We start from the raw sequence: 20,048 nt of genomic DNA, 5'->3' as shown, positions 1-20,048 counted from the left end.
AACATGCACGGGGGCTGCGTTGCAGAGAGGTGTAAAAAGGGTTGTGGCTTCATTACACCTCTCTGCAATGCAGTCCCCTGGCGCATACTGGAGATTCCTGGTGGGCTTTCAGGTCTTATATAGTTAGGAATTAGCATTAAAAAAACCTTTGAAATTCACTGAAAAAACCAAAGGTTTCACACCAGTTATAGTTAGGAATTAGCATTTAAAAAACCTTTGAAATTCACTGAAAAAACCATAGGTTTCACACCAGTTATAGTTAGGAATTAGCATTTAAAAAACCTATTAAATTCACTGACAAAACCAGTTATAGTTAGCTGGAAATTTTACTGACATAAAACCATTGAAATTCCCACGTTATAGTTAGTTGGACTCACTATAACTTGCGCGCCTGCAATGCACTGCTGATGACGTCACATATTACATCACTCATGACATGGTCAGTGACATCACTCATGACATCACTGATGACACCATCCAGTGAATGTGTGTCTTTCTGAAAAATAAATTTGTTTTATATATGTATTTGTAAAGGTCGATGGAAGAATAAATGTTTAAATAAGTGTGTAAATGGATGTTTTCTTTAAAAAAAATTGGTTGGTTAACTGGCTTATTAAGTGTATCTTAGTGAATACATATATTAGCGAGTATTGTTTAAATATTTAAATGTTTGTATCAGTGTTTCTCTTTGTGTATAAGTGGCTGCAGGGGTTGGTGACTGACTCACTGTTTGTATGTGTTTTGAAGACAGAATATGTGCAGGACTGTATGGGTGGACGAGTGTGTATATGTGTGTGTTAGTGAGTGAATGACTGTCTCACTAGTGTCTTCATTACTAACGACATATGTTTTAATCTAGTATATGTGAGTATTGATGTATATAAGTGAGTATAGTATATATAGTGAGAGATTGTAGGAGTTCCTGTTTAAATAAGTATGTGTTTCTATAAGTGATTGTTTAAGAGAGTAAGTATGTGTAAGTTTCCTTAGAAGTAAGGTGGTAGTGTGTGTATAAATGTATATGCAAATAAATGGATGTTCAATAGTTTATGTGCATGTGTGAGTATGTGTGTGAGTAACTTTTGGATGACTGCTGATGTGTAACAGGATGTATAGGTGTATCACTACATATGATGAGTGAGTATATATATGAGTGACTATATAGAACTGTTGGTGAATGAGTGGATGAGTATATAGATGGTGGAATTACTGAATTGGTTGTTGTTACTGGTTTGGGTATCTCCATTTTTTTGAAAATGTTTGTTTCTATTTTTGAATATTTGTTTCAAGCGTTACATTACACTGAAATTAGGTCTGTCACTCTGTCACAAGGATGGTGTCATCAGTGATGTCATGAGTGATGTCACTGACCATGTCATGAGTGATGTAATATGTGACGTCATCAGCAGTGCATTGCAGGCGCGCAAGTTATAGTGAGTCCAACTAACTATAACGTGGGAATTTCAATGGTTTTATGTCAGTAAAATTTCCAGCTAACTATAACTGGTTTTGTCAGTGAATTTAATAGGTTTTTTAAATGCTAATTCCTAACTATAACTGGTGTGAAACCTATGGTTTTTTCAGTGAATATATATATATATATATATATATATATATATATATATACAGAACAGGGCTGAGTTTAATGGACACATATATATATATATATATATATATATATATATATATATATATATATATATATATATATATATATATATATATATATATATATATATATATATATATATATATATATATATATATATATATATGTCCATTAAACTCAGCCCTGTTCTGTCACAAGATCTTTAGTAGAACATATAAACCCCAGCCTTCATTGATCAAACAAATGCACGTAGCTCAAATATTCCTTTTACGAATGACTCCAGAAAAGCTCACTGAGAGAACAAATATCCACGAGGCAATCCCTAAAGACTGAGGTGCATTGTCATTTGAAAGCAAGGTTCAGCTGCAGCAGCGTGGTAGCACAGATTGTCTAGGAAGAATTTCAAGCACTACAAAGGAGGATGAGGCAGGGATACCTAAAGTTGAAAGATTGTTGCTGTCTCTCAAGATGTGCCACAGTGTGCATCTTACTAGGAAATGTATTTCACCTGCACCTTACAATACAAACGTATTACAAGGTTAACACTTCCCTAATTTAAAGGTGTACTTAAAATCCGATTCAGTTAGAGAATGCACTAGTAATACTTCTCTGAGGTAAAAAGGAGGAAATGATGACAGTCCTCATATCCCAAAGTAACATGTGTGACAGTCATAATAGCAGCCATTCTAAATAAGGCAGCCCTCCAAGATGTCCACTGCCATTCAAACTAGGAAAGCATGTATAAAGAAAAGGTTAAGACACAGTCCTGGTGTTCAATTGAAGTGTATTAGAAATTGTTTTACTGGTTGAGGGTGAAACCCTACTCAAGCGGGAACCACAATGTCTGTCAGGGTGAAACACAAGCAAACTCCAAATTAACCTATCCTTAATCCTCTGGAAGCTTGGCTCAAAGCAGTCAGGCTTAACCTAGAGACAATATGTAAATTATTTATACAACAATTCAAACAGTCATAATAATAACAATAATAATAATAATAATAATAATAATAATAATACTGAAGTTTGTATAGCGCAACAGCTACCTCACAAGGAGGTATCTCGGCGCTATGTAAGTATCGTGATCAACTGGGTTATAACAAGATAACATAAAAACAGATTAATGTTAAAAAATCAAGTCTTTACCTGTTTACTAAAGACAGACTCAGAATTAGCATTACGAATGAAAAGTGGAAGGGCGTTCCACAATTTTGCAGTTCTCACTGAAAAAGCTCTACCCCGAGGCGAGACTTGCTGAATCGGGTGACAGAGAGCAAGTTAAATGAACACGAGCGGAGAGACCGTGCTTGCCTTTAACGGGGAAGTCTAGATTTAAGATAGTTAGGGCACTTACCCTACAGTGCCCTATAGGCCAATGTCAGGGCTTTAACCCCTTCGCTGCAGGGGGTAATTCCCCCGCTGTGCTGGGGGCGTGCACAGCACCCCCATGCTCATGACAAGCTCAGCTCGTCATGAGGCACGGCGCTCCGGTGCTCATGACGTGACGAGCTGAGCTTGTCACAGCTGCACCCGTTCCCATGGAACGCTCAGAACAGCAGGGGAATTATCCCCGCATGCAAGCATTCCACGGCTCATGACGAGCTCAGCTCATCATGAGCATGGAAGGTGCTAAATTCAATCCTGGTTGCCACAGGCAACCAGTGCAGACTACGCAGATGCAGGGAGATATGATGTCTGAAAGGAATATGTTTAATCAGCCTTGCAGCCACGTTCTGCTCAATCTGTAGTCGCTGGGTCGCGTATTTAGGCAAACTAAGATAGAGACCGTTCGCATAGTCCAGCCTGGATGTTACAGTGGCATGGACTGCTAACTTACGACAGTCTTCCGGTAATAAGTCCAAGATTTCTAAGTTTAGTAAAGCACTCCGGGGTAACCTGTTGGATATGAGCAGAGAAGGAGAGGTCATCATCCCATCTCACCCCCAGATTTTTAGCACTAGTTCTGGGGAGGGGCGCCCCATTTCGGTAGGCCACCATAGGTCGGACGAGGAGACAGGTCCATTCCCAAAGAAGACCACTTCGGTTTCCCTGCATTTAGTTTCAATTTATTCGTATTCATCCAAATAGTGATGTCACAGAGACAGCCCTTAAAATTACCAAAGGCCTCCACTGTCTGCTCTTGGTAAGAAAAGACCAACTGTGTGTCATCCGTGTACGAAATAGCTTTGAACCCCCAGTTGGCTATTAAGGTAAAAAGAGGGGCTAGACACACATTAAAAAGCATAGGGCTTAAAGCAGAGCCCTGGGGAACACCACACCAGAGAGGCTTAGGTTTGGACAAAAACGGACGTAGGGTGACTTTTTGCGACCGGGCGCTCAGATAGGACTGCACCCAAGCATGCACCTTCTCACCCAGACCAATATTTTCCAGTCTCTGCAGCAGTTCGACATGATCAACTGTGTCAAAAGCAGCAGATAGATCCAGGAGCACCTACATAGCTGATGCCCCTGAATCTAATTCCCATCTAATCGATTCTGCCACCTCCATGAGGGCGGTCTCGGTGCTGAAACCAGGCCGAAAGCCTGTCTGTGTTTCATGCAAAATCTCATTGCTTTCGATATAGCAATTCAATTGGTGTTGTACAAGCTTCTCTAGCATTTTCCCCCACGTGGGTAAGAGCGAAATTGGTCTGAGGTTGCTGAGATCATCAGTGGCTCCATTTGGTTTCTTTTTCAATGGTAGCAATGTAGCATTCTTCCAACAATCGGGGAAGATTCCAGTCTCCAAAGAGGTGTTCCAGATATGAATGAGAGTGTATAACACAAAAGGTGAGATCATTTTCCACATTTGGGGGGGGGGCAAGGATCATTCGGCGCTCCAGATTTACATTTATCAATCTCAGCCAGCGCCTCCTGCTGCATGATTGGTCGAAAGCAGGAAAGAAGAGGAGTCTGACTTCACTGTCGTAACAGGGACAGAGAATGTGTCATACACCTTTACGATTTTATTGTTAAAAAGTTAGAAATATCTTCACACAGAGCCGGCGTCGAGGTTACTTTCGTCTCAAGTGCCTTTGGTTTAATAAAAGATTGGACTACCTTGAAGACTTCTTTGCTCAACTGTTTGGCTGTCTGAATACAGGAAGCAAAGAAGTTACTTTTAGCCCTTTTTAGCAATTTATGTAAATTTTTTAAGGCACTTTTATAGCTAGACTTTGCTATATCGCAGTATTTCTGTTTCCACTGTAGTTCCAATCATTTACAGCTCCTTTTTTCTTCTTTCAACGCCTCTGAGAGAGATTGTCTAGCCGAGGCAATCATTTGAGTCTAAGGTCAGGGCAGGTGGAGCCTTGTCTAAAATAGGGCCTAAGGTAACGGCTGATAGATTAGTCCACTTCCTCTTCAGTGTAGGCCGCTTACCTCTGGCCTGGCTAAAAGTGGCCAATTTGGCTGAGAAAGAAATCAAATAGTGGTCAGACTAGACCACTGGTAGAGGCTCCTCTGCTGTATTATCCTGAATATTGGAGGAAATTAAATCTAAAATGTGGCCTGCCCTGTGGGTGGGGCCCAACATTATTTGTTCTAAATTAGCAGCTCCAAGTGAGGAGATTAATTGGGAGGCCTGCGAACACTTGGGGTCATTGATATGAAAATTAAAATCCCCCAATGCCAGGAAATGTGAATGAACTAGTGGATTTTGTGCAATATAGTTGCATAAATTAATCGTAGTATCTGCTGCCCAATCCGGTGGCCTATACTCTGATTGATTTGAAGGCAAAAGCAAAGTCTCTCGATACCTTGTTTATCGAGGGGCCTAGAGGAGGCCAATTCATATGCATCTTTAAAGATAATGGCCACCCGCCACCTCTTTTGTTGCCCTCTCTGTTGGAAAAGCCCATTTTAAAACACTGGGGACTGGCTAAGGTAATACATTTAAAACACAACACAAGAAAAATCCCACACCAAATTAGAAAAATGGATTAAAATGCAATACATTGTTTGAGCCCAAAAAAAAAATTAATCAGTGGAACCATAGATATGGAATTTCAAAGTTTTAAGCAAAAATTGTGCCTAGAAGCACAAATCACCAACTGTGATTATCTGGTCAAGCTGAACCAGGACAAGCCACACATTCAGGCCGACCACGATGGGGCACAGGCTGGATACGGGGACCCATTTAGGCCAGCTAAACAAAGTTCTTCAAATCCTGGTTTGGGGAGCATTGCAAGATCCCATGTCGATGTCCCATCATACGCCAGTGATTGCAAAGAAGCTGCAGGTTTGTGATGAGGAGCCCTGCTGTGTCTTTGAGAATGCTGTTGACAAGGGACTTGTGATGGAAAGGCCAGCATCTGGGGTGTGTCGCTCAGCATCAATACCAAGGAGGCTCCGTCTGTGATGTGAGGTTTGGTATCAAGGATTGGTTGTGCTGCGGTGGTCCGATGCATTGTAAAGCGATTCATCATGCTGCACGCTGGGCTGGCAAAACACCTTCAGGACCACTTCCAAGGGCTCAGAACTAGGGTGGAACCACTTGGGAGGTTATACTCACAGCAGAGTCCAGGTGCTGGGTTCTAGTATTTTCTTTCTCTGAGGCTCTGATCTGGAGCCCAGGCATCCCTTGAAGTCATTCTGGTGGTCCTGGTTTCAAGACCCAGGCCCAGTCCTTCCCTCAGGCAACAGGACAGCAGGGCAGTAGGGCAGCTGGCCAACAGAGTAGCAATCCTTCTTGCAGAGCAACACAGCAGTGCTTTTGAACCTTCCACAGATTCAGAGGTGTACAAAGGAGTGGGTCTGAGGGTCCAATTTGTATTCCTGGTGGCTACTTTGAAGTAGAAGATGTGTCTAGAGAATTCTCCTTTAAGTCCATGAAGTTTCCTGCCTCCGTTGCCCTGGCTCTAAACTGTTTGCATGAACAATGCAGTGATGTCAAGTTCTTTGCATGAAGCCAGGGCAAAACCTAATCAGGTGCAAGTGGGGCTGTGCAAGCTTGGCCTCTCCATTCTGCCAGTTGATTGCCCCCCCAGGCAACCCGAATTGATCAATTGTGTGGCTTTCAGAAAGGAATAAACAAAGTTCAACCTCCAACTACGCCCAGGAACAGAATGCAGGTCCCAAATAGTTAGGGCAGGAAAATGGCAATTTTCAAACGTTTCAGAAAAGGGGGTGGTGATGAACAGAGTGTCTGAATTAAGCAGACCACTCTTATCCAGTCCAAAGATCAGGGCTTGATCCATCACCGTTATTTAGCTCACTGCACCATCCCAGCTCAGAACCTGGCTATATGCAAATCAGTCTGTCCCTGGCCCAGTGCATCATGGGAACAGGGCAGACTAAACTACCAAGCCAATTCTTCACCAGAAAGGAGACAAGCTACCGGGGACCGGTTTCTGGCATTTCAGCCGTCGTCGGCCCGGCTTGCTTGAATCCTGATGGTGCAGTGAGCAAGGGACTCATGTCTGAGTATACCCTGCCACACCTATAGTGGCCAAAAACGATTCAGAAAAGGGGGTGGTGATGAACAGAGTGTCTGAATTAAGCAAACCACTCTTACCCAGTCCAAAGATCAGGGCTTGATCCATCACCGTTATTTAGCTCACTGCACCATCCCAGCTCAGAACCTGGCTATATGCAAATCAGTCTGTCCCTGGCCCAGTGCATCATGGTAACAGGGCAGACTAAACTACCAAGCCAATTCTTCACCAGAAAGGAGACAAGCTACCTGGGGACCGGTTTCTGGCATTTCAGCCGTTGTCGGCCCGGCTTGCTTGAATCCTGATGGTGCAGTGAGCAAGGGACTCATATCTGAGTATACCCTGCCACACCTATAGTGGCCAAAAATGATTCAGAAAAGGGGGTGGTGATGAACAGAGTGTCTGATTTAAGCAGACCACTCTTACCCAGTCCAAAGATCAGGGCCTGATCCATCATCGTTATTTAGCTCACTGCACCATCCCCGCTCAGAACCTGGCTATATGCAAATCAGTCTGTCCCTGGCCCAGTGCATCATGGGAACAGGGCAGAGTAAACTACCAAGCCAATTCTTCACCAGAAAGGAGACAAGCTTCCGGGGACCGGTTTCTGGCATTTCAGCCGTCATCGGCCCAGCTTGCTTGAATCCTGATGGTGCAGTGAGCAAGGGACTCATGTCTGAGTATACCCTGCCACACCTATATTGGCCAAAAACGATTCAGAAAAGGGGGTGGTGATGAACAGAGTGTCTTAATTAAGCAGACCACTCTTACCAAGTCCAGCCCTGTTCCCATCATGCACTGGGACAGGAACAGACTAATTTGCATATAGCCAGGTTCTGAGCTGGGATGGTGCAGTGAGCTAAAAAAAGGTGGTGGACCTAGCCCTGATCTTTTGACTGGGTGAGAGTATTCTGCTTAATTCAGAGACTCTGTCCATCACCACCCCTTGTTGTTAAATAATTTTCAAACGTGGCATTTTCAAAATTGTAACTTAAAATCCAACTTTACTGTTAAAGAGGATTTTTTTATTACAATTTCTCAGACACCAGACATGAAAGCCTGCCCTGTTCTCAACCAAATGTTAGCACTTATGTAATGTGATGAGGTCATCCAATGTTATCCTATTTGATAGGTAGGCCTTGCAGTAGTGAACAACAAAGTAAGAGTTTTTTTACTACCAGGACATGTAAAAGTGTGCATGTCCAACTTTTAAAATACATTTCACCCTGCTCTATGGGCTGTTTTGGGCCTACCTGAGGTGTGACTTATATGTACTAAAAGGGAAGGTTTGGGCCTGGTAAGAGGTTTATTTGCCAGGTCCAAATGGCAGTATAAAACTATACACACACACTGCAATGGCAGGCCTGAGACATGTCTAAAAAGGCTACTTAAGAGGGGGCCTCGATCAATGCTGAAGGTGCACTTTGTTCCCGACGTTTCCTGATTTTGTTGAGCCGTACGGACTCGACATGCCAGAGAGAGAGAAGAATTGATTCCTTCCCGTGCTGTGTATTTTTTTACCGAGTGGGCACTTGAAGTACCACCTGAGGGGTGTACTCCTACTGTGGATTTCGAAAGCCCGGTGCACAGGGTCCACATAATTTCGTCGGATCCCTGTAATTTGGCCCTTCTGTCCTGAGGAAGCCCATAGATACGTGTGGCTGAAACGCGACCGCGTCGACAGACATTCTGTGGAGGAGTCCGTTTCAATTGTTAATTTGTACTATACTATAGCATAAGCGCCAGTTGAAATAATCATGTTGGGGTCATTAGTTTCCCTAGGCGCTGATACATAGGACTACCTGGTAGTGTAGCATTGAAATTCAGGAATGCGCACATAGACATATAAGTGTTTTTTTGTGTAATTTTTTGTTTTTTTGTCTTTTGTAGGGCTGTGTTCTTTGTGCAATTTGAGTGTAAATATATATATGTGATGTATATGTTGTGCAATTTGACTAGAAATATATATATGTGATGTATATGTTGTATATTGTATTATATGGAAAGTTTGAGTACAAGTGAAGGTACTCTCATTGTATATATTCATGTGTTGCTTGTTTTTTGTGCTCCACCTAGTTGTTTGATATAGCTATATATGTGACCTGAGTTTGTGTATTCTATACTTCATAAAATTCATTTTTGGATATATCAAGGCTTTTAATTTAACCTTGATTATAAATAAATGCTGAATCGATCCCTCTGTGCCTCTTTGTATTTATATACATCTTTTTGATGTCATGTGCTCATGTACATGAGGGTAATTTGGGCACGACCCCCCCTTTTGTTCCTAGAAGGTGCACTAGAAGCAGTTTATTTACAGACCCTCCGCTCATGAAGTATCAGTTTATGAGGCATTTACAAGTAAATTAAACGTGCCAATTGGGTGTAAGCCAGTCAGTCAGTCAAATTCACTTTATTCGATTTTTTTTAAAAATCATAAAAGGCATAAAGCATGTAAATACATAAGTTCAAAGCACATAATTCATAAATTTAAATTTACAAACATCATGCAGGAATATTTAAAAAGGTACAATACAAAACCTGGACCGTAGACAGTGTGGATGGAACAATTACTTTAGAAGGTATAAATACTCTAGAAAATGCTATTTTTAATTTTAGTTCTACATGCTGCCACCAGAAAACTTGCCATTCCAAATATGATGCGGGTGCTACTCAAAGACTGTAAGTACACTAGAGCAGGCCTGACTTGGGCAAAGCCGGCCTCTCTCAGTATTGGTAACAAATGTCTTTGTCTTATGTCCGAGTATAGCCCACAAAACATAATAAAATGCATGGTATCCTGTATGGAAAAATTGTCACATTTACAACATGGACCCCCTTCAGGTTTACACCAGGATTGGTAACCGCCTAAATAGAAATGAATCAAGTTAAATCTGAATGTAGTTAATAAGAATCTATGAAAAGGCTTGGTAACAATCCTGAAGTATGGCTCGAGTGAGGGAGACATTACTAATGTATAATGCGATCTCACAGTTGGTTTTAACAGTTCTTGCTCCTCCCGAGCTAGTCTGGCTCTGTCCATAAAATGCTTTTTGGTCCAATTGACGTCCTCCCTCCTGATAATAGATGGTGATAAGAAGAGTTCCGGGCGTCCCAACTGAGTGAAAGTGTGTCTCGCGTATTCCAATCAGTGAATGTACTTAGCATGGTCCAAGGACATGACATCAGTCAGGATTGCGTGGTTGAGGGTTAATTCTTGGTTCAGCCATGTCTTTACCCAGAATATTAGTGGGGCCAAAGTAAGCTTGTCGCTTACATAGTCCAGACCCAACTCACAATGAATCGAGAAGGTGGGGGTGGACTGAGGAACGGACAAGAGAAATCTCAAGAACCTATTTTCCACCTTTTGGATTAGATCCTGAGACACGTACCCCCAAAGGGGTGAACCATACATGGCAATCAGAATACATTTAGTGTTGTAAACTTTAAGGAGCGCCTCCACATTGGGTGTAAGCCAATTTTACCATGTTTAAAGGAGAGAGCACAATCATTTTAGCACTGATTAGCAGTGGTACCGTCCACGGAGTCCAAAAAAATAGCAAAGGTGAGTTCAGAAAACGAGAGCGAAGGCAAAATGTTTTGGGATGACACTGGAAAAAGGGATAAGTCCAACAAAGTGCATATTCAGACATGGCGAACTTCACCAGCCCAAACACCATGATTGAGCTGCATTCCCTAGTATTGTGCTGCATTCACTACCTCTGTTGAGCCGTGAACCTCTGCAGACATGACCGGTCCACTGTCAGGCTGACAGGAGGATGCTCTTATGTCCCAGTGACAGTTTCCATTCATTACTGACAGCCTTCTGATGCCTCCTACTACCACATTGCAGGTACAGACATCTAAGGATCAAGAGGCAAATATAAAGCCTGGGCCAGATCAGGAACTGAGCCATCTGCTGCCGGCCAGATCAGATAAAGAGGCATCTCACTGCCCACTGTACACTATTTACCACTATTGTCACCATTGACATGATCCTTCATCAACATACCACAATGAGAGCCCTCTGGCAGTACATAGTTGCTAGCACACACAACAGAGTAGGAGCCTTTAATTAAACTGTCACCTACTGTTGGACCATCCACGTCATCCCTGACAGCCTCAAGTGAGCAGTAAGACTGGTGCAGTTTGGAAGGGCAGTGGGGCACCTGAACAAAATATAGATTACAAGCTCCTTGGAGTCACACCTTCCCTCTCCACTGCCGTACTAGCTGCTGTTACTGCTATACAGAGTTTAAGAAATTGGATTTTTGGATGAGAGGTGTGGAAGCCCCACTAAGTCAACAATCACAATCCTTGTCAGCGTGACCCACAAAAAGTCACTAAATCAATCAGTGCTTAACACCTTGGTATCTTGCCACAAAGCAGAATATCTTAACTTAGAGGCAATGTATAAAGGATTTATGCAGCACACTAACAGTAACAAAGTGAAAATAGAATGCGAGAAAATCCATAACCAATTTAGAAAAATAGTGTGCATTTTAATATATAAAATGATGACAAAACAACTAAAGTCCAACAAGTAGAACTGGAGATATTGCTTTTTAAAGTGTTTAGTGAAAATAGCACCATGAAGCAGAAAGTGCCATTCATGATTATCTGGTCATGCTAGGCAAGTCACAAATTCAGGATGCTGTGGTAGAGGGTGGGTTGAATACAAGCACCAGGTTAATCCTACTCAAAAGTTATTTTCTCACGTTTGGTGCAAAGAGTTCCATTCTCATTAAAGGGTGCCACAAGGCCCAGGTTCGCAGTGCGAGGAGCAGGTCAAGCTTTGCAGAATGGTGTTGCTGTAGAGCTAAAATGCTGTTGTCAGTGGAGGTCTTTATTGGTAGATCATGACACATGGTCACTGTTTGATCAATACACATGTCTCCTGTTGATGGTCACTGTGGAAGGTCGCTGTTGGTGTGAAGAGCAGGTTCTGTTGGAACTTCGCATTGTGGTCATCACAGATGGCAGAGTCTTGCCACGAACGGACTCGATTTCGAACAAAAAGAGCCCAAACTTCAGGATTTTCATCTTTTTTCCAGAAGAGCTCTCATTGATGATAGCTAAGTGTCCAAGACTGGGAGGACACTTCTTGGGTATCAGGACTCACTCAGTCGGAATCCAACAGCAGGGCTCAGGTATGTCCAGTTGGTGCTTGTTAGCTGAGCAGGCGCACAGGGTTTCTGGAAACTTGGTGTGTCCTTGTAGCTCACACAGGAGGTCAGACAGTCTGAGAGCAAGGCAAGCAGGTCCAATCTTCCTTCTTCAGAAAACTAAGCAGTTCATCAAGCAGCAGGGTAGTCCTTCTGAATCTTGCACAGGTCAAGGAGTGTTCTGATGAGGGGTTCTGAAAGTCCTCGTTTTCAATCCTTTGTGTGAGGAAATTCCTTGACCTACCTTAAGAATTGGGTCTGGCCTGTTCTTCTCCTTCTACTGGGGACTTGTCAGGCTCCAAAGTGTTTAGGGTGATAAAAGGCAGGGCAAATCTCATGTCAGGTGCCTTTGTTTGTGCTACAGGCATGGCCGTTTAAAATTTAATCAGGTTGGGGTATGGCCCCTTCCCAGACATATGGTCAGCACGACTTTCTCCATTCCACCATAGGCTTCCTTTGTCTTACTCTCTGGAAGCAAAACCCCAAAATCCTAAAGCAGACCATTCACAGTTATTTACTCCACTATACCAGCAGACGGCACAAATGGTTTGCACAAGAAAATACCATCTTTCTTGAAGTAGCATTTTCAAAATCGTAACCAAAATCTGACTTCACAATTAAAGAGGATTTTAGATTACAATTAATTTGAGTGTAAAAAGCATATTTCTACATGCTCCCAATCTGAAGTTGACATTAATTTTTCGCAGCCAGGACTTGTGAAACTTAAACACTAATGTCCTACTTTTCAAATACTGTGCACCATACCCTGGGGGTGGTTAGGGCCTTCCTGAAGGGTGATGTATACATTTTTAAAAGGCAGGTTTAGGCTTTGTAAAAGGTTTATTTAGCCCCGCTGAAATTATAGTTTAAAACTACACTACAGGCTTCAGTGAAAGGCCTGAGACACGTATTCCAGTGTTACTTTAGAGGGTGGCACCATGACTGCTGCTGTCAACTGGTAGCATTTAATGTACATTCATAGGTACAGATAGTACTATTTACTAGGGACTTGTTAGTTAAATGTGGCAAATTAGGTGTAGGTCAGTTTTAGCATGTTTTATGGAGAGACCACAAGCATTTTAACACTGGTTAGCAGGTCCCAATGCCAACAAAAATGAGTTCAACGAAAATAAGGGAATTAAGGCAAAGCGTTTGGGGGACTATGACTTCTAGGAGATCAGGTCTAGCACTGAGGAAAAGATTTCCAACCACTTTGCGCTGAGTTTGCTTCACAAAAGTGATCCAAACAAGCACAAAATGTTTTTTTCATTTACTTTCCATTGCAGAAAGTAGACTCAACGTAACTCGAAGCACTGATTTGCATTACTTCGCGTCAAGGGGGCATTACATTGATGGTACATGGCCTTCTCATGCAATCACCCATTCATTTTGACACAAAACCCTATCTACTAACAATATCAGACAGGGCTTTGTGGCATTTCTCCTTTCTTTTTCCGACTTTGCCTTTGTGCAAAGTAGGAAAAGCTTTAAATTAAGTCGAAGCATTGTATTTTGTATTGGACGTACACCCTTGTATGTCTCCCAATTTAAAGTGCAGTAGCAGGCACTTTAATGATCTTATCTTGATTTCTTCAGTGTGTTTGCATGACATTAGCCCATTTGCATTACTTTCAGAATTGGAATGTACATTCCCCTGTTTTAGCATAACCAAATTCATTCTATAGACAATACCTGAGTCCTTTTTCCATGGTTTGTTTCTCAACTTTAATAAGAATACAGTCAGTAACATTTATCAGTGTTTCTTCTATATTTATTGAGGCAGGCATAAGTTACTTTTTCCAGTGTCCTTGTCCTTTGTTTGAGAACTCCTTTTGTATATTTTTGCTTCTTCTACATTCATAGAATATTGCTTCCTCCTCTGCAGGGTTTTTCACATCCTTACTTCTCACGTTCAACAGTTTCAACAGTCTAAACTTCATTAAAAGAAAAGACTCATTGGCTTGCCAGAATCCAGAAAATCTGTATTGGATGTGTTTGCATGCTATTCAGACATTCTGGGGCTGATTCCGATTTGGGAAAATGCGCTTGAATAGCCGTTCATACCCTGCAACGTCCCCCATACGTACGACGAAGTACGATTCGTACCAGGAGCCGTACTCCGTACGAGTCGTACAGAGACCGTACGACTCTAATCTCCGTACAATTCTCCCTCGGAACCTGCTGTACGCGACATCTGTACGGTTCGCGGCTGGTTTTTACGAACCAGCCAGTACGATACGTGTTGGGTACGCACCGTACGACCCTTTTTCTACGCTAGCTGAAAACAGCCGTAAAAGCAGAGTTCGTGCCAAAACAGGTACAAAACGCCCCCCGGGTACGGTGAGTACCCCCCATGATCGCAGGGGTATGCACTGTACCCCTGCGACCATGGGGTGTACGAGCCGTACCCCATGTACGATGGGTGTACGAGTCATACCCCATGTACGATGGGTGTACCCATCGTACATGGGGTACGGCTCGTACACCCATCGTACATGGGGTATGGCTCGTACACCCATCGTACATGGGGTATGGCTTGTACACCCATCGCACATGGGGTACAGCTTGTACACCCATCGTACATGGGGTATGGCTCGTACACCCATTGTACATGGGGTTCGGCTCGTACACCCATCGTACATGGAGTACGGCTCGTACACCCATAAAACATGGGGTACGGCTTGTACACCCATCGTACATGGGGTACCGCACTGTACCCCTGCGATCATGGGGTGTACGGACCGTATGGTGTGTGTGTGTTGGTGTGCTTTTCCGCAGGACTCGCCCTTACCTGACGTGGACCGTACGAATCGTGTCCTCATACCCCGGTCCGGATCATACTCGTCGGGTCGTACGGCATGTTTACGAGTCGTACGGCATGTGTACGAGTCGTACGGTTCACGGTTTCAGCCTTGCACTACGTACGGATCGCAACGATTCGGACGGATTCAAGGAATACGGATCGTACTACGCAACTCGGACGGACGGGTACGATTCGTACGGAGAGGGCTCCGGATACGAATTGTACGGATGGTTTTTTTCCCGAATCGGAATTGACCCCTCTGTAATTGAACTGCTTGTTGGTTGTTTATGATAATTAATTCCTTCTGTAAAGTATGAAATCCAATTGCAACGATTAAAATCATCACTATAAAGTCTTACTAACCTTGAATTTATTTTCTTGTCGTCTTTTCCATTATTTCATCTTTGTATTTTTCTAGACATTTTCTCTTATCTACATCATCATACTTGCAGACTTTTTAAGGCATGGTCAAAGTAGGCAATTGCCTTAGGCCCCTGCCTTCCGAAGGGTCCCTTCTGAAGGTGATCCTCCTCTCACTTTTTCTCACCTCTGATTATGTCTTTTTATCTCAACAACTCTCCACATCCTACTTTTACCTCTCACAATTTCTCTCTCTATCGAGTGTCACCATAAAGTTCTTTGAGGCACCAGGCAAAACATAATTCAGCTCTTTTTGTGTGACCACATTTATGAAAGTTTAACTGTAATTCATTTTTGTATTGCTGGCATCATGCAGGCTTGAAAATTTGCAATGACCTTCAAAATTGTTCTGAATAAATGTGTCCCAAAAGATATCAGGCCTGATTCACAAAAGTAAGATGAGACAAGATCCTAACTTTACGACTTTCGGTATTCACTAAAGGCATTTAGGAGTAGTAAAGTTAGGATTTGGTCTTAAATTTGTCTTAAGTTTTGGTTTTAAGACAAACTCCTAACTTTGGGTAAATTTAAATTAAACTTAAGTTAGGATTTTGTCTACAGCCCAAAACTTAAGACAAACTTAAGACAAAATCCTAACTTAAGTTTAACTTAAGTTTAACTTAAGTTAGGGTTTTGTCTTAAGACAAAAATTTAGGACAAACTTAAGACAAAATCCTAACTTTACTACTCCTAAATGCCTTTTGTAAATACCGAAAGTCGTAAAGTTAGGATTTTGTCTCAGGTTACTTTTGTGACTCGGGCCCATCTTGCCCAGGGCCCAAAAAACTAAGATGACACTGATCTGATATTTGTTCCATTTGATTGAACACCCTACTTTTTCCTATCCACTCTTTTATGAATAAATGGTTAGGACCTTCATAACTAGTGAATATTTCCCTAGACCTCTGGGATTGTGACTAACTTCTAGATATTTCTCCAAGTGTGCCTATTCTCCCCCATCGAGGTCATTTAACAAAAAAAAATCATGTTTTTGTCTTAGTGTCAAATGTCTAGCTGATTTTGACCCAGTTTAAATTTATATCTCTTCTACATTCAAGTCCCTCTACTTTTTTGTTTTTCTGATCTACTTCTGTGGCTATGAGCTGTTGCAATGTGTATGTATATTTATATTTTATATAATTGTTCTAGGATTAATCCATTTAGATGTATAACTTGCTATCAAATTGATCAATGGAAAATATGGCTGAACCGTAACTATGCAGTATTGAGGAGAAAGGCTGACCCTGTCTACTCAAGATGGGATCTTGCCAGCGGTTTCTTGAACCCATCACTTATATTCTTGATAATGCTGAACCTTTCTAAATGAAACGTCAACTCCAAGCATGTGCTAAATACAGTGTGAATTATTTGCAGCATTCGGCAGACATACATGCTGACTTGTTTTGACTATATTGGGCCTAGGACTCAGTGTGGTCATGAGAGTAAATCCTCCAATTTTAAAGTGGTCAATATGAAAAACAAAAACAAAAAACTTCATTGGAAAACAGACTTACTCATGGCCATTAAAAAACAAGGTCAAAATATAATAAAAGTCATAAGAAGGGTTAATTCGGCTATAATAGAGAGTTGTGCATATTATACAGAAAAAACGTATGAACAATTTATTGAAACACTGCTTTGTCATGCAGAGTTATTTCAAAATGGTAATAATGCCAAAGTGAGCACAATTTATAACATTTTCACAAGGTACCAAAGAATGATATTCATTTGCAACTGTCAAAAAAGGCATCCGTTCTTATTATGAGGAATAGAACATTACCTATTTCAAATAACCACTGCACAATCATCCATGGCATTATTATATCATGTGGTTCAATAACATGTTAATTAAAGAATGTGCGATAATAAACATTCATTCACACTTTCATTACAATAGTGTAAAATCCAAACGTGAGTTTATTAGTGCAATATACAAATGACATGAGAAATAGACTTTTTACAGATTGCAAGAAACATTTACTTAAAACAGGGAAACAAATCTCCCAATAGTTTTTTTAAAAATGCTATTTTAATTGCCATTTTCATACAAAAATACAGAACAGTGGCATTCCTTACACAGTAATGTGGTACAACTCAATCTGTCAAATAACAGTAGGGAAGTAGCAGCTGATGTGTCTTATCATGAGCATTTCTTAGTTAGTATTGTCTTGGTTCGGTTCGTTTTAAATATGGCACAGTGCAACAATACTTTACACATTCAGCCCAGTAGTACATCCGGGTAAACAGGATAAAAGGTAATCAACATATGCGTTGTTCTCTTACACATCTTGGCCTGTGGGCTACCTTGCACCCTCAATGACCACGTGTGTTGCGTGACACTGTGACACTGCAGTCCTATCTAAGTGTTCAAAATATCCACAGATCCCAACCAACTCACAAATGGCTCCCATATGTCTCTGGGGTGGGAACGCATCGGCATTAGCTCCCAATATTCCCCCAGCTGGGTTTTACAGTAGGTTACCTCCCGGACCCACTCCTTTGTGGTTGGAGGATGAGCACCTCCCCCCCAGTGCATTGCCCCTGTCTCTTAGCCTATAATAAGAAAATAGCTGGCAGTTTCCTCACCTTCAGCGGTATATGAGGGATGACCCCCAAGAGTGCCACCAAGGGCGTTCAGGGTAAGGTTAATCCCGTTATGTCATCAATATAGAGCAATATTTTAGACCAGAAGTTTGCTATTGGCCAACATTGCCACGCCAAGTGTATGAATGTTGCTTGTTATGCTCCACATTTCCAACAGTTATCATCTGTGTGCAGCCCCTGCCGCCGTAGTTGTATGGGAGTTCGGTTAAACCGGTGTATGCATTTAAAGTGGATTAACTTGAGCCGATAATTTGGAGTCATTTGTTCCAGCTGTCTGCAGCTGAAAGCCCACTGTTCATCTGTGATGTTCTCTCCCAGATCTTCCTCCCATGCGGCACGAGACGTCGGTGCTGTGATCGGGTGATCTCTTTGTGTGATCGTGTAAAGTTGTGTGATCACCTTGCGGCCTGTTTCTATAGTTACGCTATTTTCTAGTGCGACCAGCTGCGGGGGTGGCGCTGGAAATGTTTCGAATTTTCTTCTTCAAGTTGCCCGTATCTGATAGTAAAGCAACATGTCTGATCCTGAAGGGGCTGTGGGCCCACATATTTGCTGTAGTGTGAGGAAGTTATCCCCAGGGTGTAGGTCCTGACCTGTTTGTATGTTGTGTACCTGGGCTAGCACCTGCGCTTGTTTCTCCATCAGTGGTGGAATTAATGGATTGTCTGCCAAGGGCATAGAGGGTGCGTATAGTATGTCTATGTTGGCTCATTTGAATAGTCCCCCCATGCCCACCGCAGCTCCTTGACTGAGTCCACTTCATTTTGTGGACGCTTGAAGGGTTTAAAATTTAAATATGGCCGTCTTAAGCAGGAGGGGAGCAGCCCTCTCCAGTTCGACAGCAACAATGCAAATTTATGTTCGATTTGACAATGTTGTTTTTAAGCACGCTTTTTTTCCGATGCAAACCCAGATTCAGTGCTCAATGCGTATTTTTATTTTGTTACCTTCAAAACACCACGGCTGCCATGACGCTTTTCAGCCTGAGACAGCCTTGATCACATGATGCGCTTTAGAAGTCACATTTCTATTTTCCAAGTGCTCAGTGCCTGCACACGTGATTGAGGAGATAACATATTTTCTGTATACTTTTGTGTTCGTGCAAATCAGCAACAAATATATAAAATCCATGGTAATGCAACCAGAATAAATATTATAAACACAATTACGTACAAAACATAAAATGTTCAAATACCAGTTGATGTTAAAATACCATGTTGGGCTGGGAGTCGTGAATTAGACATCATAATATCTGTATAATACAGTCTGGCTGCCCTTTACTCTATTACACGTGATGCATCATATTACAAGAGATGCCACCTATTATACACTTGAATCGTTTGTCAAATATGTGTATATAGCTGATTTCTTTTGTTTCAGTACTTATAACCTTAGTCGATTTGGCACCTGTGGGCTAACAATCATCATGTCCTCTCTCTGTCATAAAAAGTGCTAAGTGTGTAAAGTGCTAAAGTGCTACCATTTGAACTAATTGTTTATAAAGTGCCAAGCGTGCATATACACAATCTTGTGAAGTAGTGTGGCTCACTGGTTAGAGGCGGCAGACCCGAGAGCAGAGGACGGCCCGGGACCAGGGTTCGATTCCCGGCGCGGCAGGTTTCTGGACCAGGGTCAGCGGACTCGATAATTCTCTCGCCTCGGTGCCCACTCTGATCAGCGATCACACTCGGCAACTCTGGGCATTAGCTTGCCTCATCTTCACTAACGGCCCCACCAGACCGCCGGGGATGCCTGGTCTCACCCTGGAGATACCCATTAAGGGACCATCTCTCAGGGAAGCCAGGAAGGGTTTCGCAGCGGTCGAAGCGCCTTGGGACCCTACGGGTAAGTAGTGCGCTATATAAATGCCAATACACAAATACTCTTTAATTTACAGCCACATGATTTGACGGCAGCAGATGCTGAATTATTCATGGATCTACAACAGTTGGAATACGAAGCAACTGAGGTTAGAAGTCCAATAAGTGTCACCTTTGGCACGATACGGACAAGCT

This window comes from Lissotriton vulgaris, chromosome 7, assembly GCF_964263255.1.
Source record: "Lissotriton vulgaris chromosome 7, aLisVul1.2, whole genome shotgun sequence".
Classification (NCBI taxonomy): domain Eukaryota; kingdom Metazoa; phylum Chordata; class Amphibia; order Caudata; family Salamandridae; genus Lissotriton; species Lissotriton vulgaris.
This window is presented reverse-complemented; position numbering follows the sequence as displayed.